We start from the raw sequence: 24,266 nt of genomic DNA on the forward strand, positions 1-24,266 counted from the left end.
GTAAAAATGGACTGCATCTACCAGCTCTCTGATGGTGGAGTTGTCTGTCAGTCTGTGGTGAGTGTTAGAGGCAGGGCAAATCAGTGTACAAACAGAAACATCAAAAGAAAAATCCTCCATTGCTCCCTCACTTTTAGTGGCTGGTTTGTGAGTATCTTCCAGTACTCCCGGCTCTGGGTTTAGGTTAATATAACAAAGTGTTTGTTTAGCTTTAGTCCCAATTATCATACTGAAATTGTCACTGAAACATTTTAAACCTGGTGTCCCAATCAATACGATCACAGCTTTCATTTTTAATGCTTTCTAAAACTGAGAAAGATTACAAATGTAGATCGATCCCTCTTCTGCTGAAATTCATAAATCCATCAGTTCCAAAACCAGTTACTTAACATAATATGTACTTTTTTTACCTCGTCTGATTCATCATGAATCTTTCTAGCTGTTCATGTTGAGTTCTAAACAAAGAAGATTTTTCCAAGTTTTAAAATTAAAAGAATGTTACAAAAATCAAAGATAATATTTCTTTTTTTTTTTAATGTAGTATAAGGTATTCCATAACATGAAGTAGTACTATGTAATGTAGTGTTTTGTTTTGTTTTTTTTTTCGTTGTTTATTTTCCTCTAAAGCATCAATCTGTTCTGAGGTCCTCTCTTGAACAGTTCAAGAGTTTAGGCAGTTTCTTGAACAGTCGGAGTGTTCCTGTTTTCAGAGCTTGTACTGATATCCCTACAATTTTACAGCACTAGATGACTGTAGTGAAAGAGACAGGAAAACATGGAGTTATCCTATCTCACGGAAATGTTGTAAAGATAAACCTGTTAAGTGTTCTGAGATACTTATGCATTATAGTTATGAGGGACTTGTACAAACCAACTTTGCTGTTTCTGCAGGTCTTCTTAGAGAATGTGCTGATGTGGATCCTGCTGCAAGTGTGCTTGCACCACAAAGTCACCAACCCCTATTGCTGAGGAGCACATGTTCTGTGCCTCCTTGTGCCCCTGAATAAGGCCAGGCAGCGGTGGAAAGGGGTAAAGGAGCTGTTATGCTTCCTCATTTTCCTCCTTTCTGCCAAGGCAGGGAGATGGATCTCACCTGCTCTCTCTGAGCTTACTTTTCCAAGTTTTCTTCTTATTGAAAGAAAACTTTCTTCACTTCTTTAGCAGATGTATTTTTTCGTAAACCACAGAGCCAGGAAGTGCCCCACATATCAAGTTCTTTCCATGTGGGTTTAAAATTTATGGCTAAAACCCATGGTTGTTCAGGCAGCCTGTGTGGATGAGTTTCATCTGATTAAATTTAGACACCAGGTCTTTATTCAGTTTTCCACTCCTTAGGCATCTGGTGCCATTTGAGAAGCCATAAGGTCAGATGGATCTAGTGGATATGACACAGGGCCTACTGTGTGGCTATATGTTTTTGGAGTAGGAGGTGAGTGTCAGTGAGGGTCATCACCTAGAACACCTCAAATAGTACGCGGCATGGACAACAGCATCAAACCTTCATGTGAACTCCCTTCTTAGTCTGTGGAGACACAGAGAGAAAGAGGCACTGTGAACACACACATTATCTCTTTCTAAGGTACCTGAATAAAATAGATCAGGTGCATTAGGCTCTAAAAGTGCAAGTTTCTTTTTCTATACTATGAAAGATGACTAAAGTGACTCATTCTGGTACAGATATCTACTGGATGAAGATGGATGACCAGTGATGTCCAAAGTTATGTGAAATTAATCCCACCTGTACGTCTCCTGTTTCTAAAGAGTCAAAGTGGTCACCATCTGTATTGTCCCTTCATATAGACACTGCAATATGTCCCTCGAGAGAAAGACTGTGAATTGACTCTGTGTCATCGGCCTTGATCACTCTTGCTCTGAGGCTATTGAAACAACAAACACTGCTGCATATCTCCTCTGATAGGGAAAGCATTAGTTGCTGGCACCAGTTACTTCAGTAATTGCAAAGTGAACATCAAATGCCAGCATTTTTTATTAAACCAACAAGAAAGGCTGACCAGAGCTAAGGCATAGCTCCAAACAAACACAGAGAAGAGTCCTGCAACTGAAGTGCATCCACTTCTTACAAATTGAGATTTTGTTAATTTTGGTAATCAGATATTGTTGACAATGAAACACTGAAACTAAACATGAGCTCCCTGGTCTGTCTGCAGGGAGTTTTCTGTTATCTATTCAGGCATCAGAATGGAGATTAGAGAGGAGATGCTGTCCTTCAACATTCTCATTTAAAGTGCTGCTTTCATTGCACTCATTATGGAGGCTATTTGTAAAATTTGCTGCACAGAGAGAAGTCACATCTGAGGTTGTACACTATTCCTATGTATTTGAGTGGCCTTTCCAGTGAACTGCAAAAGGTCGTAATTTACCACAGCTAATTAAGAACCCTGATCAATGTGACACTGGGCAAGGCAAGGCATTTCTGCTTTTCTGCCAAGCTCAGATTCCAGTTGCTGGGAGGGTTCTTACATCGTCTAACTCAAGATATTTCTTCTTCTGATGCAAGACTATGAACACGTGAGATACTACTTGCCAGATTTAACCTACCACATACTTACAGTGATACCTATTAGAGACAGGAAGTTCATAAATCTACAGGCTAATCTTCTTCCTTGACAAGATATTGGTAATAATATTGGATTCAGGAGTGATCTGGGCATTTTATTTTAACTTTTTACTAGAAAAAGGAAATATGGTCCTCAGGAAACATGGAGCATACATATAACCGTCCTAAGCATAAATCGTATTTGACAGATGTAAGTAACAATTGCAGTGGTCTTCCAACCATTGCAGTGACAGTCTTAACTAAGGACACAACAGCCCGCATCTATATGAATAAGAAAAGATGCCTCCATTTTCCTGAGTGCATGGAAGCCATTAGTAAAAGTAAAAAAATAACAGTAAACGTTGAAAGTCAGAAGTAACTAAGAGGACTTCTTAAACAAGCAGTTGGTGACTAACTGTGAACAGCCCTGCGTGTAACCACTTCATGTCCAGTGGGTGGAATTTCAGTCTACAATGACTGTTCAAGAGTGCAGTCCATCCCGAACCAGACAGCATGGGTGGAATATATTGGATTCTGTTTCCATGTGCTGCTGTCTCACGATGCTGCCAACTGTCAAAACCTACCTCCCCAGACATGGGTAGCAGCATCTGTGCACAGTAACTGTTGAATGCTACAGGGGAGAGCCTTTGTCTCCCTTTGAGAATGATACACCAGTGAGCATCTAGGCAGCACTAGGCTGCATTTAATGCCCATGCATTTCACTTCCCATTCATAAGCTATGCAAGTAAGCAGTGTATTTTTCCATCTTCATCATCATATCCAAATAAAGAAACTGATTTTAACTGATTTTCTAGGGAAAAGCTGTATTTCTCCTTTGAAGATTTTTTCAGTGTTTCATCAGTCTGTGGTGCAAATGTCCAATTCGGTTGCTACTTCTAGTCTTCCCTCCCTCTTATTTTATTACTTGCCATCGTGCAGAAACACTGCTTTGATCACCACAGCCTACTTCAGTACTGTTCTGTGCTGCAAGATATGACTATGAAAAACTTTCTAGGTTGCTACAAATAGGGCGTCAAAGCTAGCAAGAAAGAGGAAGGGAAATTTACTGCAACACAGGAAAATTCTCACCTCATGCTAAATAAAAATGGGTAGGAAGATGCTGTGCAGAAAACAGCAGCTGCAGAAGAAGATGTGGCATAAAATTTAAGCCTCAAATCTTAAATCACAAGACTGTGAAACTCATAATATGCTTTCCAGATAGCCTCCATTGCAGTTTTTACATATAGCCCTGTTAAAATTGGAATATATAATGCCTACTGCTTTCTTTCTCTTTGCCTTTTTCTTTTGATTTTTTTTTACATTAAATATTCAAGTTTTTAGAAACTTACTTTTTTTTTCTTCTTCAAGTTGATCTGTAAGCAGATGGAAGCTTAGAAGATGCTAACTCTAAAAATAATCATTTAATTTTACTGTTGAAGGCAAGTACTATAATATCTGATCTTTGGAAAAAATAAAAAGTCACATAATACCTTGTCATCTGTGTTTTCAGTTTATAAAGATAGTAAGCATTCTTAAAACATTTGTTTTGCTGAGCTATCTTGATCAAGAAGTATCTAGTTATTATTCAGTAACTTGTATCAGCTGGTGTCTAAAGGAAATTAATTCAAATAAGTGTTCCCTTCTTTGGTTATTAGTTACAACTTGATCTTGACAGAAAGATCCCTGTTTCAAATTACATATCACAGAATCCTTGTATCCAGGAAACTGTAGTGGTGGCAAAGAATACTATGGCTGAGAGTGTGCGCCAAATCTAGATATCTTTGGGGAGCTAATATGTCAAAGAACAACTTCGTCTGTTTGCTTCTATTCTGCAGTAAAATGATACTCCTCCTTCAGCCAAACCGAGAAACAGAAGCAAGGAAAAACGTGTATGTTGCCAACATATGAGCCACCGTAGCACATTTATTGCCTTGCAATAGTTTTGCGTAGTTTGGATTATTTAGAACATAAGGGTTGAAAAGTATTTATAGCATTGTCTTGTCATGCAATGAGAAATATAATCCTAATTTTCATCTGCAAAGGTATCAGTAAGAGAAAAAGCATGCAAATCCTGGAAATGGTTCAGCAGAACATCAAAAATCTGAGAGCATTCTAATAAAGCTCATGGAGAAAGGTGGTGAGATAGAAACCCATATAAAATAACAGCTGAAAGCTTTAATGGCAACAGTATCACAACCAGTACAATTGTAAGAGGCATGTATTAAGAATATCTGCCAGGCATATTGCAGTTTAAGAAGTCAAACCGCTAAAGCAGGTTACACATCAATAAGTTAAATTACTATTTCTTCTTGATCCAAGCAATACAAAGTCCAGACAAAGTGGAAATAAGTCTGATTCTGCAGAGAAATTTTTAAACACTCCAGAGCAAAACTCTGCTTTACTTACAGACAGTTCTAGTAATGTTACTTATTAATTAGTCTGCCTAGGTTCTTCTCTTTTTTGGTTAGTTATGTTGTCCAGCTTTGGCTCGTATTTTCAGTGTTAGATGATTGTCTCAGGTAAATTTTTTTTAACATTTTGACAAAAAAAGTCTCAACTTTCTAGGAATCATGAAGGGGAAAGAAAATTTTGCTATACTCATGAAAAAAAATCCCTTTTTCATCAGACAGCCTAGACACCATTCTATTATAGATATAGGTCTGATACTTGTTAGTGTGGAGATGCTGTCAAATCAGGTTTATTTTTGTTTGATTTTCCCCAGAAAACCTACTCAAATTTAAGCTACAAACTCTTGAAGCATCTCAATATTCACAGTGGGAATTTGCATTTGGTAGCTAAATTACATGAAATTTCATGTCTCATGCATGCTCCATCCTCTTTCAGTGATTGTATATTGACTTGATTGCAAAAGCATCCTTCTCTGACAAAACCTGTGAGGTTGCTTCATCATACAGCTACATAGCTTTCGAACAGGACTTTCTCTGCAATTATTACTGTGGGTTGAGGCAAGTTTGAAGGGACCTCTGAAGGTTATCTGGTCAACATCCTGCTCAAAGTAGGGCTAACTTCAAAGTTAAACCAGGTTGCTCAGGCCCTTATCCAGTTGAGTTTTCTAGATACTCAGGAATGGAGACTTCACATCCACACAGGACAATCTGTTACAGTGCTGAACCACTCTTGCTGAGAAAAACTTTTTTTTAATATATAATCACAATCTTCTTTGCCCAAAGTTGTCAGATGTCTCTCATCCTTTCACTGTGTGCCTCCAAGAAGAGTCTGGCTCTGTCTCCTTTAAAGTCTCCCATTATGTAGGTGAAGACAGCAATAAAATCCCACCTTAGCCTTCTCTTCAGAAGACCAAACGAATTTAGTTCTCTCAGCATCTCCTGATATGTCATTTGTTTCAGTCCCCTCCTCATCTTGGTGGCTGTCCACTGGACTTGCAAGTGTCAAGGAGAGAGGAACAAGCTTTGCTCTCAGCCTCCTGTCTATGTTTATATTAGTACAGCCCAGGATGTGTTTGGCTTTCCTTGCTGCCAGGGCACACTGCTGACTCCACCAGCACCCACAGGTTATTCTATGCAGAGCTGCTTTCCAGCCCCATCTGTATTTCTGCAGGAGGTTATTCCATCCCAGGTGCATGGCTCTGAATTTTCCAGTGTTGAACTTAATGAGATTCCTGTTAGGCCATTTCTCCAGCCTGTTGAGGTCCCTCTGATTGGCACCTTTGCTTTGCAGCATACCCACCACTCTGCGTGCTCCCTCCCCACAGTTTGGTATCGGTCATTAACTTGCTAGGGTTGTAATTTCTCCCTTCATCCCTGTTGTTAATGAAATCTTCACCTCAGTACTGATTGCACAGGAATGCTACTGGTACCTGGTCAAATTTGAACTGCTGATAAAAACTGGTTAAGACTAACAATCCAGTCATTTTTCCACCCACCTTATAGTTCATCTGTGCAGCCCGTATCTCACTACAGTGTGAATGAGAAAAATCGTCTCTCTTCTGCCCTTAGTGTCCTTCTGCTTCATCTGTGTTAGTTCTAAAGAGTTTGGCAAAAGTTACTCCAGCAAAATGCAGTAAAAAACTAAGCTTGCAAGGTGGGAAGATGGGATGAAGAGTAAATAAAGGTGGTCTCACTGAAGAACAGAATGGGGCCAGTGAAGAAATCTGGTGGGTCTGGTAAGGTAGAAACCTTGAATCTCTGATGATGTGCTGTAGCAGGCTGTTGTGACCTGGCAGACAGAACATGGATGAAGAAAAGAGAGAGTGCTCTAGTAGGAGAAAGTAGATATTTTATAAGAATCTGGAAGAGTTTGGAGTGGACCAGAAAACTAAAGTTGAAGGAGAACCTCCAGAAGATGACTGAGCTGGAGATAAAGAGTGGAATTTACAGGTACTCAGAGACTGAGACTTGAACTGTGTCTGTGAAGTGCCCAACTGTTATAATGAAGAGCGCTATTGAAAATCACATGTGGAAAATCAACAAGACTGTTTTCAGAGCAGGCTTGAATAAGAAAGAAGATGAGGCTACATATGAGCAAGGGTGAAAACATCCAAAATATTGAGTAGGTGCTCTGTCAGTGAGTATGATTTTGTAAACTAACAATGGTATAGTAAACACAGTATCTGAAATGGAACAAAAGAGGTTTACAGGCTTGTTAAATACAAATACCCAGCATTTTTATTGGAAAAAATACAGTTCAGTCCTTATATGGAATTGTATGTTCAGCTACCTTACGTTTTCTTATTTCATAGGTAGATAAGGGATGACTGCAGAGAAGCAAGGATTTAATGCACCAGTTTTTAATGTTCTCTAATTTGCTTCTGACATGAACTCTGAGATATGACCCTCAGTTCATTGTGTTCCTGACTTAAGATGAAGGATTTTGCTGGTTTTGTTTCAGCAAAGCACTGAAGATGTTACTCTTCAGAGGGAGAGATGTGTTTCAGTACAAAAATCAGTACGTAAGCAAATATTAAATGTTGTCTGTACCCCCTTTTTTTTTTTTTCAAAAGCATTTAAGAAAATTACCTAGGCCAAGACTGCCTTTTCAAGATCTAAAATGTCGCTGTATGGTTAACATCAGCTTTTTAATTATTTATTAAATGGCAGCATTAGGTATTAATAGCTTCAAGCTGTTTTCATGTATGACCCATTTTCTGACTCATGCATGCCTTTTTTCCTCTACCTCTGTAATTCACTTTATTGTCAATAAATGTGGATCTGTCAGGAAATGGCAAGCAACATGAAAGCTGCGTTGCCTAAGAGCCTGGCCCTGCTTCTGTGCTGTCCCTCCAGGATGTTCCAGAACTAAAATCCAGGAAAGCAGAGCAAAATGAGTTGTCTTGTTTATTACAGGGGACATACGGTAAGAAATAAATGAGAACAGGTCTCCAACAGCTCCACTTCATGACTTCTGATGAGAGCCGTGTTTAAGTCACGTAGCAGCCAAAAATGATTGGAGTCTGGAGGCGGTCTTTGTAGGGTAGATTTGATGCTAGTTTACTTGAGGAGAGTCTCCTCATCCCAGAGAAATTCCTCAGGTCGGTGTCTGCTGACTACTTGATCCTTTTCTGATGACATCAAGGGGAAAAATTTAAAAAATAAGGGTTAGGTCTGTGTCCTATGGCCAGTTCTGAATCCCAGATTCAAAATCAGGGTTTTCATTGCAAATTTATCTCTCTAAGTGTGAGAGATATTCAAGACTGTTTTTGTGAGAACAGACTCCTTAAAACGTGTAATGCTAGACATAAGTTAGTCCAGCTAAAATATGCCAACTAGAAATAAAAAAAGAAATATGGATCTAATGGAAAGGAAGTAAAGTATTTCAGTGCTTTATAAATCCAAAATCACTAGCTTTACTGTACACTTCAGTCATCTCAGCATAGTCGAGGAATTGTTTAGTCAAGTTTTATTTACTGCATACTGTGAATCGTTACATGGGAATCATTACAGAAATGTTTAAAACAGGTATTTCTGCAACTGGGAAATGAATGGAGTGTTCTGTCCAGGTTTTTGATCTGTGTTTGGCTCTGCAATAAAATTGTCGTGGAGAATAATTAACTGAAGAGCTACTTTTATTCCTTAGATTCCTGTTGTTACTATCTGCACTCTCAAGCTATTTTCTTTGCCTGTTTAATCCTTGGATGTTCTGAGGACATGAGTTGCTATGTTTCTACCATTAGACATGTGCACAGCTGCTCTATAGAAGGAATGAGTCTCGTACAAGATGATGCAGTAAAAATATAATTTATACTTGCAGTCAGAGGTTCTGAGATAAGTTTGAAGTTCGGTACAGATTCAGATACACAGAAGATCAGATATTAATCCTCATATTGTTAGCTGAAGTCTGATACTGAACTGAATTATCACCCCACTAGAGAAGAGTAATTCCTATTGAAAACGATTTTGCATAGATCTAATCTATAAGCCCATTTTCTTACCAAAGAAATTTGTAATGATGAGAGTATACCTCATCCATAACAAAAGATTGAAACATTATGATTCATTACTTTAGCAAGGCTACCTTATTACATCCTTGTAGTTACTACAGAGTATTTTTGAGGGGAACTGATGGATTTAAAAGGAGAAATAAAGTATTGCATTAGGAATCTTGCTGCTAAACTTGAAATTACCATTTTATTTCCGAAGTAGTAACAATTTTTAAGCTCTTAGGACAAAACTTGAGCCAGTTCAATTTCTTGTCTGAGAATATGCCCTTTTGCGTTTTGCATCTGCACATATATACCAAGGGGTTTAGCTGAATTCCATCTAACGAGTTCAGAAAAATATCTCTTGTCTCCCTGAACAAAACAGAACCCAAAGCATTTATTAGAAGGTGTTTTGAATATGAACAAAATATAAACCAAAACCTACTTGCAGGTACGTATTCATGCATTGTAAGTTCAACTAAAAATTGATACCTGTTGTGTTTGGTGGATTTCTGTGGGTCTGCAGAGCTGCATCATATCAGGGGTGGGATGCTTTGTGTGGCAGTTCCCACTGGAATTTGTGGAGGAGTGCTGAGGCTCAAGAATGAAGACACACGACATCTTCAGTCAGAATCTCTGCACTGTTGGCTTATCTTTCCATTTTACATATTACACTTTCCAAGGTAACCTGAATGAAACTGGTTTTTGATTCTGGATTTTGCCACAGACTGTTGTTGGTTAGAATTATTTAGCTTTGTGGTCTGTAAATCTACATAAACATGTATGTGAAATCAAGTGACTATGGTTTCAAGCTTGGATATCTAATGCTACATGCCTGAATTAAAAAATAAGTACCTGAGATGATAGATGAAGCCATATGAAGAAACATAGTACAATTTTATAACTGTTATTAACATTTCAGAATATTTTTATTAAGGTTAGAACAAAATTAAAACCAAACTCAGAAGTAAATCACAGAACAGAGGCCTTTGGACAATAATTCAAATACTGACCTATTTGTCTTATAGAATACTTCTGATATACTTTTGTATTCATGGTCTGTTTATTTTGGTCATATTTATACCACAGTAAGCCTAGATGAGCGCTTAGTGTTGTATCCTAACCTTCTGCTCATTCAGATAATTTTCTGAAAGAGTAATGTCTGAAATAGAGTGTTGGAAACTTATGGGACCATTTTGGTGCGAAGAAATGAAAAATCTTTTAGGTTGTGTTCAAGAAAGTTGAGTCATAGCTGCTGGCTCCAGCTCAGTCCTAACTCCATGAGGGGCTGAGTGGCTGCAACTGGATCCTGTTGGCCTTCCCAGAGCAGAGGTGAGGAGGGATGTGCTGTGGTCAGCTGTTAGCCTCAGCTCCACTGAGCTGCTACTTCCCTGTCGAGCCTTGGGCTGGACCATGGTGGGTTAACAGGTTTGCTGTGCCAAGTGCAACACCCACTTCCAACATTCAGCTGTATGCAACAGAGAATGTTTTGGCTAGAAATGAGTAAATAGGTGTTTTTTTTCTACCATAGGTAGCCATTAAAGAATATTATGCAACAAACAGAAGTTGACACCTAGGTGGTTTCTTTTTTTGCTTTCATTTATAAGAAGCGTGCATATCTGGAAAAGAAAAAAAGGTAAGAATCAGCAGGGGTTCCTTGTGTCTAGTACACTGGTATTATGTGTGTCCCATGTGAACAGGTAATGATATGTTTTTAAATGTCATGACAGAACTGCGGCTGCAGTGTCCATAATACTGTACATTTAATTCTGCGTGAATTTGTCTAATAGACTTTTTCCTTCCTTTGTAATTTATAGGGCAGGGAGCAATTGCTGTCTATCAACCATAAAAAGTGAGAAGATTAATGAGGTGCTATATTGTGGCACCTCTGAAGCATTTGAGCTTATTCTCTGTTGCTGTGAGGAATAAGAAATGACACAAATAGATGACATGGATTTGCCAAAACAAAATGCAACTTCTTAATGTCTTGAAACAAAATTGTCACCAACACAAAAGGCAAGTGCATGGATTTCTCACAGACCTAATTTCTCACACATTGTTGCATGAGTTACCCCAAAAATATGTCAACAAGCAATTTTGCAAACACTTATTGTGTGCAGTTGGCTACATGAATGTATTTCTTATCTTTCATGAGCCATGTTCTCTTTGCTTACTGTTGATTGCATAGTCAGCATATAACAATTTATCTGTGGACATTATCTGAATGAATAATTATCTACTTTGGGATAATTTAGATAATGTAGATTTGTAATTCTTACTATTTACTATTTGGTTAGTACTGGTGATTGAGACACCTGCACATGAAGAAAGACAGAAAGATCTGCCGTCTACAAGCAGGAAAGAGAAGATACAGAGGAATGAGGAAAAGAACACAGTTCAGTTTTTCAATCTGCTATTTTAATACTTTATACCATTGTAATGTAACCATTAGTCTGATCAGCTGAAAGCTGCCACTGAAAGAGTTGTTCCCCTGTCACATTTCTGGTCACAATTCCTGTGGCTGCATTAGTAAGCCAATGTGACCACACAGTTGGGATCGTTCCTTCTTCACCCTGCATTTTCTGACCTCCTCCCGTGCCTCAAGTCTTGTGACTGTTTGTTGAAGCTCATTAATTTGCTACTCTGAACCTAAGTGTCTATGGCCAGAAATGAAGGAAGAGCAAGACTACCCAGTCTGGCAGCAGTTTGCAGTTACTACTTCTTGGACATAAACAAAAATGACAGCCTTTACAGCCTTTAACACTAAATTTTCAGAAGTGACATCTAGGGGTTACTTAGAGAGGTGTTGAACACTTATGGCCCTCCTTGAAGGGAAGGAGAGCTGTAGGATCTAAGATATTTAAGATCAGTTTGAAAATCAGTTTGGCAGGGATGTCTCAAATTGTACACTTTATATAGCAATCTGTTCAGGTTCCATTTCTTATTAATTTTACTTTCTATTTCCTACACTTTCAACTATATTTTTAGCATATGTAACTTTCTGTTTCTGGAGATCCTCTATGACAAATGTAATAGATAAATTATATTTTATTTCACTATGTGTCAACATAGCCTGGCCTTATAAAGCTAGCACACACCTAACAACTAGGCTACATGGCATTGCCAGACTTCACTGCTCTATTTCAAGCTCTAACATGTCTGTCACATGGTCTACTGTTCATTAATATTCAAAGAATGAATTGGCACGCAAAGTGGAATTCAGCACTTTCCAGAGGACAAGTATGAGTCACGTACCTCAGCTGGAGCAATGTTTCCCTACAAACTACCCTGATTTTGTGAGGCATCATATTTCTTTGCATCCGTCTTGCCTCTGTTTTGACTGAACAGACAAATTAAAGCATGCTACTTTGAGGTCTGCATCTGGAGTCTCCTTCTCTGGAGATATTCAAAACCTGCCTGGACATGACCCTGTGCGGCATGCTCTAGGGGAACCTGCTTTGGCAGGGGGTTGGACTAGATGATCTCCAGAGGTCTAGCAGCCCAACTCTGCAGGTGAAATGCAACCCTTCTTGAATGCAATGACTGGTCTATATGGCGTGTTTTCAGACCGGCTATTTGTTTGCCTTCTGTCATGCTTTTGTCACCTGTCCTTTGATTGGAAAGACTCAGCCATGTGCTTTTGTCCCATCTGTTACACTTGTTACACTTTTAAGCATATGACTTTCAAGACATATTTGAATTTCTGGAGTGCATATTGCTTGTACACGGGCATCAGCTAGGACTGGTGCCTCTGTCTTTTCAGCTGTCAAGCGTCACATCACAACATGCAGTGTACTAGTCTTGGGCTGGCTTGGACTGCTGCTGATACTGCAGGCTAACTGGGGCCTGCAAAGAAGTTAATCTACTTGATTCCTGGGATTCTGCGGGTCCCATGTACTAGTAGTTTGGTTTGATGAAACTGGCTTAAGCACAAATGGGTCCATAAGTTTAGGAACTTTTTTTCCTTTCACTGGGCCCTAGGCTGTGCACTGTTAGTCCAAGGTTTTGTTCCTAGGGTTTACTGTTTTGGGGCAAGAACAAGGAGCTATGGATAAACCACATTTTCTGGGGCAAGCAGACAAGTATTTTTACATGCAGGTGTCAGATTTTCCCAAGTGCCTGGTTCTTTTCCTGCTGCCCTTGTCATGTCTTTGGGCTTGGTACCTCTGCCTGTATTCTTACTAGCAGCTGACATAGAGTGACTTGTAGATTGCCTGGGTGGTAAACTCTTTGGGAAAAGATTTTTGTCTCTTCTCTGTGCTTTACGTCAGTTGGTTCAAGAGGTCTGCATGCACTTCGATGAGCTTAAAAGCACTACTTTATGTAGTCTTTTATTTCTCCAGGGTTTATTTTCCTGGGGCCTAGAGCCCTCTGATTTCTCTGATGGGATCATATGTGGCTGTACCAGTGTTTTGTTTCAAAAGCTCATTTCCAGATGCAGTGTACCCCTCAAAGTTACATTTTCAGTTTAAAATGTCATTTTAAAGAAAAATAGCCATTTGCAATGAGATAGGTTTAGACTGGAATTTTTGAAACAATGTTATCTAAATTGTAATGTTGTGTTATACAGTCTGCATTCCTATATAACATAGGTTTTGAGGTTGGTGTAAAGGAGAACATGTATATCTTTCAAGCATTTTTCTTTCAAAATGTCTTGTTTAATGTTGGTCATTGAAAGATTTTCCTAGAAATTTAATGAAGCTTTGGGTAACTGGTTACACTGCAGTCTTAATGTGTACATCTGAAATATTTGGAAAGAGGGCTTGCCCAGGAATAAAAGGAACACATGAGCCCATAAAAGTCCTATAAAGGCACGGTGAAGGAAGATTTATGACTGATTCCTGTATTTTTGCTGGCATTTACCTTTGAAATAAATAGTCTGGAGGTAAGTGTAAGAATCTGACAGTACTTCCTGAAACACCCTTTTCCAATCTATTGAGTGCATTTAACCTTTTCCTTTCAAATGGTGGGGTTGTGCTAGTTTATCTGAACATCAGAAAAGAAAAAAAACAGCCTAGTGACTGAGTAATTCTGAAGGAAGTTCGCTAGGAATAATGAAACCTGGAGAAAATGCTTCTGGATGTGTTATATTCTTATATGAAAGGCTGAAATTTGGCTTTTTCACAAAAGCCATATTTTAATTTTAAGACATGTAAGAAATGCAGTGGTACAACTTCTCAGCTTAGTCTTTGAGGCTTAGCATAACTTTAACAGAGACAAGGGTGATGATATTTCTAAAAGTGTGAAAGCTGTAGACGATATACACCAGAGGTTGTCAGCTGAACCTGGCCTTTTGTTTTTTTCATGCTTCCAGCTTTTCAAACATATTTTATTCTTCAGATTATTTACACTAAAGTGAGATGTCCTGTGTCCATGCTTCCAGAATGTTTGTCTGCCATGCTCTCCACTTTGACACACTTGTGGGCACAGCTGATGGCCACACTCAGGCCCCTGTTGCTTCTGTCCCCGGAGCCACACAGCCACACACGAACTCAGTATGGCTGCCAGAAAATCATATCTATGCAGTGCCCAGAGGCAGTTTATCTGTCAACAGCTTTTTCATCAAATTTGGCACGCTTTTAGACCGCAGATTAAACTTTTTCCTCAGATTACATGACTCTTCATACACCAGAGTCTGTGGGATTGCCTAACTGAATGAGAGATGTGGTGTCAGAGACAGATAATGCCCAGGCAAAACTGTGCCTGGCAGGAGGTAGAAATGGGCAGAGAAACCCTAAGCAAGTTGGCTCGCCATTATTTTGGATCCTGGGGAATTGAATCAAAATATTTATTTCACTGGTGTTTTTCCTTAAAGAGTAGAAGGATCATCCAGTGATCAGGGATTCAAAAGATACATCAAAACAATAATTTGCAGGGATTTTACTCCAAAGATAAAATAGTACCATTAATTTTTAAATAAGCAAATGGTATCTGCCAGATGTTAAAAGCAGCAGACATCTGTAAATGGGCCACTTGAAATGTAAGTATGTAAGAGAACGTTTTTCTAGTGCTGCTTACCACAACAGAACCTGAAACATTAAATATTTCTCAAATTTTCTAAGAGTCGGTGCAGTGCCCAGCCTTTCGGAAGGAGAAATCTAATGCACAAGTACAATAACAGGGGAATTTCTAAGAAGGGAAAAGGACTGCTGAATGAAAAATTATCTAAGGGGTAGAGACATCATAAGCTAAATAAAAGTCAACAGAGAAATCTTTTGCAGAAAAGGCAAATTTTATTCTGAGAACAGAAAAACAGGTCAATATGCTGTTTTAGGAGAGACTGGCAAGGCCTCTGTCAGAGTTTTATGTCCACTAAGGGGCAAGCAAAGTCCTTACGAGCACAGCAAGAGGATGAGAGAATTAAAGAGGAGACTCTGGAAGGAAGACTGAAGGCTGACAGGTGGCATAGCAGGAACCTTACAAAAGAAAATATGTACTAAGAGAGCAGTGGCTGAATTGTTTTCTGGGCTAACTGGAAATCACAGAATCACAGAATCAACTAGGTTGGAAGAGACCTCTGGGATCATCAAGTCCAACCTTTGACCTAACACCACTGTGTCAACTAGACCATGGCACTAAGTGCCACGTCCAGTCTTAAATACCTCCAGGGATGGTGACTCCACCACCTCCCTGGGTAGCCCATTCCAATGCCTAATAACCCCTTCTGTGAAGAATTTTTTCCTAATGTCTAACCTGAACCTGCCCTGGCACAGCTTGAGGCTATGTCCTCTAGTCCTGTCAAATAGCTGAGGACAAATGAGCTTAATTTCCAGCAGAGAGCACTTGGGCTGGACATTAGGTAGTGAAACAGCAAACAGTCCACATAGAGAGGCTTAATCATTGGAAATGTTGTAAGGGCAAGTTAAAATGAGTACCTGTGGGGCAAGTCTAGATATATAGTCTTTTAAGTGATACTCTGTCCCTGCTTAACTGAATGTTAGTATATAGTGATTGCAGAGTATGCAATTTCTGTAGGTCTGCTTATGCCACTTTCACATCGAGACTGCAGGGCAGTTTGACTACTGGTAGCGTTAGCAGCAACTTCTGCACCAAGTTATCCCTGCAGAACTGTCTTGCTGGATGTGTCTGTAGATTCTTTTTGCTTACTATATACATGTTTATTTCACTGTAAATGTGTATTGCATGAAAAAAAATGTTTTGGTGTCAAAACTTTCTGCCAAAACTTTTTAAAATTGGGATTTCTGCAAAATGAAAATCCCACAGAAAATAATTTTTCCTTCAAAATTAAAAAAGAGGAATTTTCTTGTCTGAACTTTTTTTTTTCAGAAACTAGATTTCTGTGCTGATTCAATAGTCTTCAAAATATTAATGAGAGGACAATGTTTTTTCTTATTTCAGAAGTGAAATTCTGGCAAGAAATATTATGGCATTTATCACATATTATGGCTTGCATGTCATCTCTCAGTTGGTTCTCCAAAAATGTGTTTCTGGCCCTCATTTTATCCCATGGGCAGTGTCCTGGCACACAGAACCTCAGGGCTCCAATGGGAGTGGTTACTGTGATGAGGGCTTGCCTTATAAGAGGTGCATTCTCAGTCCAGAGGAGAAAAGGCAGAGACATGAATCATATAATCAAGGCCCAATATGTAAATTAAATGTCATGGTTTTAAAAGTATTATAAAGAAAGTTTTGTGAGTTTGTTTTTTTTTTTAAAACCTTTATATATTTTAATTCTGTTTGGACTGGCTTGAAACATCATAGTTTTTCTTGTTGATAGTTCATAGCACTTATAATGAGATACTCACCACAGAATTTCAGAAATTTTAAGTTCAACATTGGTAAAAAATATATAATTTTATGATTAACGAGTTATATGTGGTCAACAAATGGCAATCCTAAGGTCCCTCAATCCTTCTTTAGTTACAAATCTCAATATGTGCTTGTGGAACTTTTGGGGCAGGTCAAAGGAAAGTAGGGTTGTATATTAAGATTAACAGGAGCTAAGTAATCATGGCAGACTGGGTTACAAGGGTACAGAGAGAGGCAGAAGAGTGGAACCTTCCTGCCCAGGACACAGGGAAAATAAGTAGTGATGGAGGGAGAAGGAGAGCTTTGGATGAGGAGAGTCTGGGCATGGGAGAAATAGCCAGGCCGAGTCAGGCCAGCCACTGGAGCAGAGGAGAGTTTGTCCTTTCCGGACAGGGTGACTGAGACTGAAAGGAAAAGCCCAAAGGTGGAGGTAAGTGTAATAATGGGACAAGAGGAGCTGGGTGGGTCAAGTGAGAGTACTTGGCAAAGAGCAGCTCTGGAAGGACAGAGCAGACATTCCCACTGAACTAGTGGCAGCAACCTCTGTGTATTCACTAGCTTTTACTTCTTCTCCTCCTTAACTGGAGTAGAATAAAGGACTTGTAGTGTCACTACTTACAGCTGTTAGGAGGTATCATTCACATCCTCTGCTGCTCGGGAATAAGAATGATCTCCTGCCATCGCCTGCTACGTTAAGGCAAGTGAGAGGTGCACCAACATGTCCCAGTCCTGCTGTCTGTGACTGTAAATATGAGGCAGAAGGGTAACTTTTTTGTTTTTCTAGATGCCCTCTTTAGAACGTAAGAAGCTACATGCAGAAAAAATGTTATTTGCAAACTTGTATTTTTAATAAGCCCAAATTAAGGTGACGTGTAAATTTTATTTGGTCCCATGTGCCTTTGTGTTTATTATTATAATAATTATTTTCATAATTATGAGATAATCATAAGTGGACTACTGTTTCAATATATGAAAAGGATCAACTCTGGAATGTGTCATGCTCATATAGTAAAATATGTCACTCTGTAAATTCTCTACTAAATTCTTATGAAGACTGATAACTAAAAAAAGGAATGAGGCAAAAATTTCAAGAAGAGTTATGTGAAGGCAGTTGATTGCTGGCCTGAAGAACCAAATACTCTGTCTAATTCTGTCACAAATGCTTGTGTGAAGTTCAGAAATCTTTTAAATCAAACTCCTCACAAGTAGTCTTGTATTGTGTTGTAATTTTCTTTGTGCTGAATGGAAGCCCTACAGTCTGATGGATGTAAGTGTTGAGCATTCACCCTTGCAATTGCAGACAAGGGAGTAGCAGTCTGAACATTCAAAATGCTATTTAATGGTGAGTACTTAAAAAACTCAGGTTTCACATGACATAGTATATACTTTTGACCTTAATCTCTCTCAGCCTCATTTTTTTATCCTTTGAACTCGCAAGAGTATTGGAAAAACACATTCATTAACACCTGTCAGCCGCTAAAATGCTATAGTGGCATGGAAATACTGGAAGGAAATTAATTCTGATGTTATAGCTGAATTTGGATAGTGTACTGATAGTAAGGCACCAGACACTGAACGGTCAGGAAAAAAAAAAAAACAAAGGGAGAATAGCTGCTCATTTAATAAATTATTTTTATTCTGTGCACTGATGAGCTCTTGCCCTGTGAAAAGTATGGTCATATAATTAAAGATAACATACATATGGACAGGAGGGATAAATGAAGGTTTCAGTTGCATTTGCAAGGTGCAGTTCATCCATATGTTATATTTAAAGTCTTAATCTTCTTTTAAAGTATATTTATATCAAGCATGTGTGTGGGTGTTTCTGTGTTCACCTTATGTGCAGAAAGAAATTATTAACCTTTTGTGCATAAGAAAAAAAAACAGAAAATTGCCATTGCTTCAGAACTGTTTGAATTCTGGGCTACTCTGTGAGGTACAGCTACATCACCACTCTTCACTTAAGACTAATGAAAATTACCCTGTAAGTGAGTTGTAGTTTAGATTCTAGCAGCACCGAGAAAGAGAATGAAAGAGAACCCATTTCATAGAATCACAGAATCACAGAATCACAGAATGTTAGGGATTGGAAGGGACCTCGAAAGATCATCTAGTCCAATCCCTCTGCCGGAGCAGGATTGCCTAGACCATATCACACAGGAACGTGTCCAGGCGGGTTTTGAATGTCTCCAGAGAAGGAGACTCCACAACCTCTCTGGGCAGCCTGTTCCAGTGTTCAGTCACCCTCACCGTAAAGAAGTTTTTCCTCATATTTAAGTGGAACCTCCTGTGTTCCAGCTTGCACCCATTGCCCCTTGTCCTGTCAAGGGATGTCACTGAGAAGAGCCTGGCTCCATCCTCATGACACTTGCCCTTTACATATTTATAAACATTAATGAGGTCACCCCTCAGTCTCCTCTTCTCTAAGCTAAAGAGACCCAGCTCCCTCAGCCTCTCCTCATAAGGGAGATGTTCCACTCCCTTAATCATCTTCGTGGCTCTGCGCTGGACTCTCTCTAGCAGTTCCCTGTGCTTCTTGAACGGAGGGGCCCAGAACTGGACACAATATTCCAGATGTGGCCTCACCAGGGCAGAGTAGAGGGGGAGGAGAACCTCTCTTGACCTGCTAACCACACCCCTTCTAATACACCCCAGGATGCCCTTGGCCTTCTTGGCCACAAGGGCACACTGCTGGCTCATGGTCATCCTGCTGTCCACTAGGACCCCCAGGTCCCTTTCCCCTACGCTGGTCTCCAACAGGTCTGTCCCCAACTTGTACTGGTACATGGGGTTATTCTTGCCCAGATGCAGGACTCTACACTTGCCCTTGTTATATTTCATTAAATTTCTCCCCGCCCAACTGTCCAGATCTCTCTGAATGGCAGCACAGCCTTCCGGTGTGTCAGCCACTCCTCCCAGTTTTGTGTCATCAGCGAACTTGCTGACAGCGCACTCTAATCCCTCATCCCAAGTCATTAATGAATATATTGAATAGCACTGGTCCCAGTACCAACCCTTGAGGGGACTCCGCTAGACACAGGCCTCCAACTGGACTCTGTCCCATTGACCACCACTCTCTGGCTTCTTTCCTTCAGCCAGTTCACAATCCACCTCACCACCCCGATCATCCAGACCACACTTCCTCAGTTTAGCTGCGAGGATGGCTGTGGGAGACCGTGTCAAACGCTTTACTGAAATCGAGATAGACCACATCCACAGCTTTACCATCATCTATCCACCGGGTAACATCCTCATAAAAGGCTATCAAGTTGGTTGAGCATGACTTCCCCTTGGTGAAGCCATGTTGAGTGCCCCTAATGATCCCCCTATCCTTGATGTGCCTAGAGACAGCACCAAGAACAAGTTGTTCCATCACCTTTCCGGGGATGGAGGTGAGGCTGACCGGTCTATAGTTACCCGGGTCCTCCTTCTTGCCCTTTTTTGAAGACTGGAGTGACATTTGCTTTCCTCCAGTCCTCAGGCACCTCTCCTGTTGCCCACGACTTAGCAAAGATGATGGAGAGTGGCCTAGAATTATTCTCAGTGGCCTAGAATATTTCTCAGTATTTATTCCAAAGATTTTTTTGTATCAGTTTAGATTTCAGCCCCGTTGAACTGACAAATATATTGAGCTCTCCTCTTTTAAACCCACCCCCACCGCCCTGCCATCCCCAAGAAAATCTTCCACATTTTTCAGAAAGTTGGGCAAACTTCTACATTATCAAGGGGATCAGCTACAAAATGATTAGCTCACATTTATGAAGCACAGAAAACTGATCCCAGGAGTGGAAGCATGGGAGAGGGCAATATTGAAAACACCAAATTTATGTATTAAGCATGTGAATGAGGAGCCTGGGCTCCCTTCCCCTCTGGGTTCAATAGAAGTTCCAGGAAACGTGGATCTGCACATAGACACACCTCTCTAGACTTTAATCCAGTCTGCAAAATATTAGTGACAGATCTGAGAAAAAAAAAAAATTTGTCAAAAATGGAATTTTAAGGGGCTGAAAGGATGTGCAAATTTATACTTACTTTAGCAAATAGCTTTAGAGGAGATTTTTTTCTTCACACATGGCATGGATTAATTTTGGCATATCCAAATGTAGTATTTCAATCGCTCATTTTAAAATTAACCAGAGATACAGATGAAGGAAGATGATAAAACTAATGCCAAAGGAAATGTTTAATTTCACATTGAATAAGAAGTTTTGATGACCTAAGAAGATATGCTTTTGTTTTCACATTGACAGAGCGTGTCCTCAACACTACCATTTCTTGGTCAATATTGAGGTATTTTTCCTAAGTTTTACTTTAGTTACCAAATAAAACTGTATTTTATTCTAGTTCTGAAGAAAACATTCCAGTGTCTTCTGACTATAAAATACAGTTTCTGAAACATTGTGAAATACTGTCAATATTTTAAGATTATTTTATTATTCAACTTTCCTATAACTTAATTTCTTTTTATTTTTTTCCTTAAATTTCTCTCCTGTTAGTTTTCTTTTTTTTTTCTTTTTCCTGCACCGAAGTCTGTACCGTTTTCAGTTGGTTTCCTTGACATTTTTTTTTCTTAGCTGGCCTTCACATTTATCTTCTGTTATTTTTAACATAGTTCTTCATACTGTCTCTCCTCGTTCCTTTATGTCAATTTTTTCTTCACCTCATCCGTTCACTACACTAGCTTAGAGTCTTTTACACAGGTAGTCCTGTTTAGGTGTCCCTGCGCTCACCCTGAAGGAGAAGAGGAGTTATGAGCCAAATCCATGAAACGAATTAGATGAAACGACCAGAGGAACATTTCACCAGCATGAAGGTCTCCTCCCACATTGCTGTCACAGGCGGCTGTGCAGCTCTGCTCTGGTGGCCTCCCTGGTCACATTCTGTATTCCCCCTTGTGGAAAGACTTGTGAAAGCACAGGGAGAGGTGCTAGGCCGTGGGAGAGGGAGGAAAAGGGGCTGGCCATACAGTCCATATAGAGATCTGAATTACAGGCAGTTCCTTCTCCTCCTACAGATTATTTTCACCCAGGAGTGTCAAACTTCCACAGCTATGTTTATCCATATAGAAATTGTAGATGAACTTAAATGTCACATTTAGTGAGGCAGGCACTAAGCTGGAAGGGACATCATCATTGTCTAAGGGAAATGCTTATTACTCTCATTTTTGATGCAGTAGCCAGAGACATTAACTTGCTGACGATCAGGGAATAAACAGGATGGCGGGGCAAGAAAGGCCTGCATGTATATTAGTTACCTAAGCAAGGCCAGGGCATGTGTGCAAACACCAGCATGACAGCTCTCAGTGCTTAATAGCTTCACACTCCCAGGCATGGTTTGGCCTGGCTGAACAATCCTCTCCTAGGGCATGGTTCAGGCAGATGCTATGCAAGGGTCCTTCTCCCTTGGTAGTATAGAGAAAACCATCCTGTTTTGGGGAGCAAGAGAGTTTAGCTGTGTGAGTGAAACGTGCTCAGAGCCATGGATTGGTAATCACTTGCAATCAGGCCCCAGGGTGAGCCCCAGCTGATCTTCATCACTGGCAGAGGATCAGCCATGGAGTGATGCCAGCTTCTGGTTCTGTTGCAGGAACCCACCCTCACTGCTGTAGCCCATCTTGTGCCAATGCTGGTTCGGCATGGGGACACCTCCTGAGGTCCCATCTAGCCTAAAATACCCTGTTATTCTGTCCGTTTGATATACAACTCCATGTAAGAGTCTCTCTCTCTCCATCGTCAAGTGGTATTTAGCTTAATTACAACCCTAGGCATTTTGGGATATTTGTTTTAAGCCAACATTTTCATTTGGATGGCATATGATTTTTTTTCAGATTCACTGGAGCTACTTTCTGAGAGTACATTTTTGAGGCGCTTAATGTTCTTGGCAATTTCCTGTTTGTTTGTATACTTAGTCATTCCTTTTGCAGTACTTCTCCTTGAGATGCCTTTTAAGTATTTTCAAGCACTTAATCCTGTTCAAATAATCTTTCATAGATATTTTGCCCCATATGGAAATTCACATTCTAAGAGCAAGTTAATTAATTTCTTATTGAATAGTAGAATGGTGTTATAATAAGTTCAATGTGTGGAAAAACATTTGTGCTAGACCTTGACTACATTTGAAATGGCCATTGGTTTTGAGGCTTTTTACACTGGGAGATTCCATCCATTCTGGTAAGAAAGATTTAGCAGCTGCAGATTAAAGTTTCTTGTATGAAAGTAAATTCAGAAAAATAGAATTTCTCAAGGTGTCTTCTTTAACTGCTTAAATAAATTTTCTCTTAAGCCCTCCTACCTATGAAAACCTTACACTTCAGATAAGGTTGGGATTGTGAATAAATTGGGCCTTTCTTCACTGTTGGGTGGACTGTGTATTGTGGGTTATCCTAAATTCATCCTGCCTGCCAGTCAGATTACCGTGATGTAAAAAAACTGAGTTCACATTATAAAACTGTAATTCCCTCATGTACACATTCTTTTTACCTTACAGTCAACATGGGATTAATGATCTCTTGGCTGATTCAGGGTTGCAGGTGATGAGTGAATGTTTAAAGCAGAGTTGTCTTGTTTGCTAACACATTTATTGAAGAACAGACGCAGTGCAACCTAGGTGGAAAAACATGAGAGTGTGGAAGACAAGTTTGTTCTGCTCTGTAGGTTCCAAAACACTTTCAATTTATGTCTGCTGTGTTATTACATTTGCAAACGAGCAGTAAATTCTGAGTTTTTTTTTCTTTCTAATCTAATCTTTCTAATTGCGCTGTTTTGGTGGAGGCCTTGGAGGGAGGGCTTTATCTAGGGTTTTCTTTCTTTTTGATTTGTGTTTCTCTTTGGTAAACATAGTTAACAAGAACGTTTGGTCTTTTTTTTTTTTGTTATTGTTTTCATAGATTACAAAGGAAATTGTTGAAAAGGTTCTACTACTGTATTTTGGGAACAGTGATCTTGCCAAAGTTATTAAAGTTGCGTTAGGTTGTTGCACTATGTTCTCCAGAAGGCTAACCCTTGAAACCTAGCTGAAAACTGGATGAAGAGCAGACTGTTATTTTTTGTCAGGACACAGCATCAGTGGTCTGTGATGTGCACTAACTAGCAGCTGATTTCTGGATGAAATTTGAGATGTTATTTTAATTTAGCAAGCTCTGTGTTATTGGGATGCTCTTTTCTCAAAAAGATTTCCTTCTCTTCTCCCCTAGCAAGTACTAGAGTTTATTTATTACCAGCTTTCTTTTCCATTGTATAAAAGGAAAGTGGTGGCAGGATGTTGTTTCTGGGGAGGATGGGGCTAGGGGTATTTTAGTGTGCTTCCCACTGTGGTTCACAAGAGCCTGAATGTGATGACTCTGCAAGGCCAGTTTGCAAAGCCTTGCCCAAGGGGTGCTTGAGTGGCACTCATTTTGGGGGTGGGCGTGGGAAGCCAGCAAGGCCATCTTTGGATTCATTTTGCTTTGTGAAGGTCAGTGTTAACAGATTTATAGTGCTCTTTCAATTTAACAAGTTTGTGTGTAGGAAGGCAGTGGAGGTCTAAGACAAATACGAAACGCAT

General features: G+C 39.7%; 1 protein-coding gene across 1 annotated transcript in view; it reads left to right on the plus strand.

Annotated features, from left to right (window-relative positions):
- Positions 1-24,266, plus strand: part of ESR1 (estrogen receptor 1) — a 114,655-nt gene that overhangs the window by 4,195 nt on the left and 86,194 nt on the right.

The sequence above is a fragment of the Nyctibius grandis genome, chromosome 1 (genome assembly GCF_013368605.1).
Source record: "Nyctibius grandis isolate bNycGra1 chromosome 1, bNycGra1.pri, whole genome shotgun sequence".
Lineage (NCBI taxonomy): Eukaryota > Metazoa > Chordata > Aves > Nyctibiiformes > Nyctibiidae > Nyctibius > Nyctibius grandis.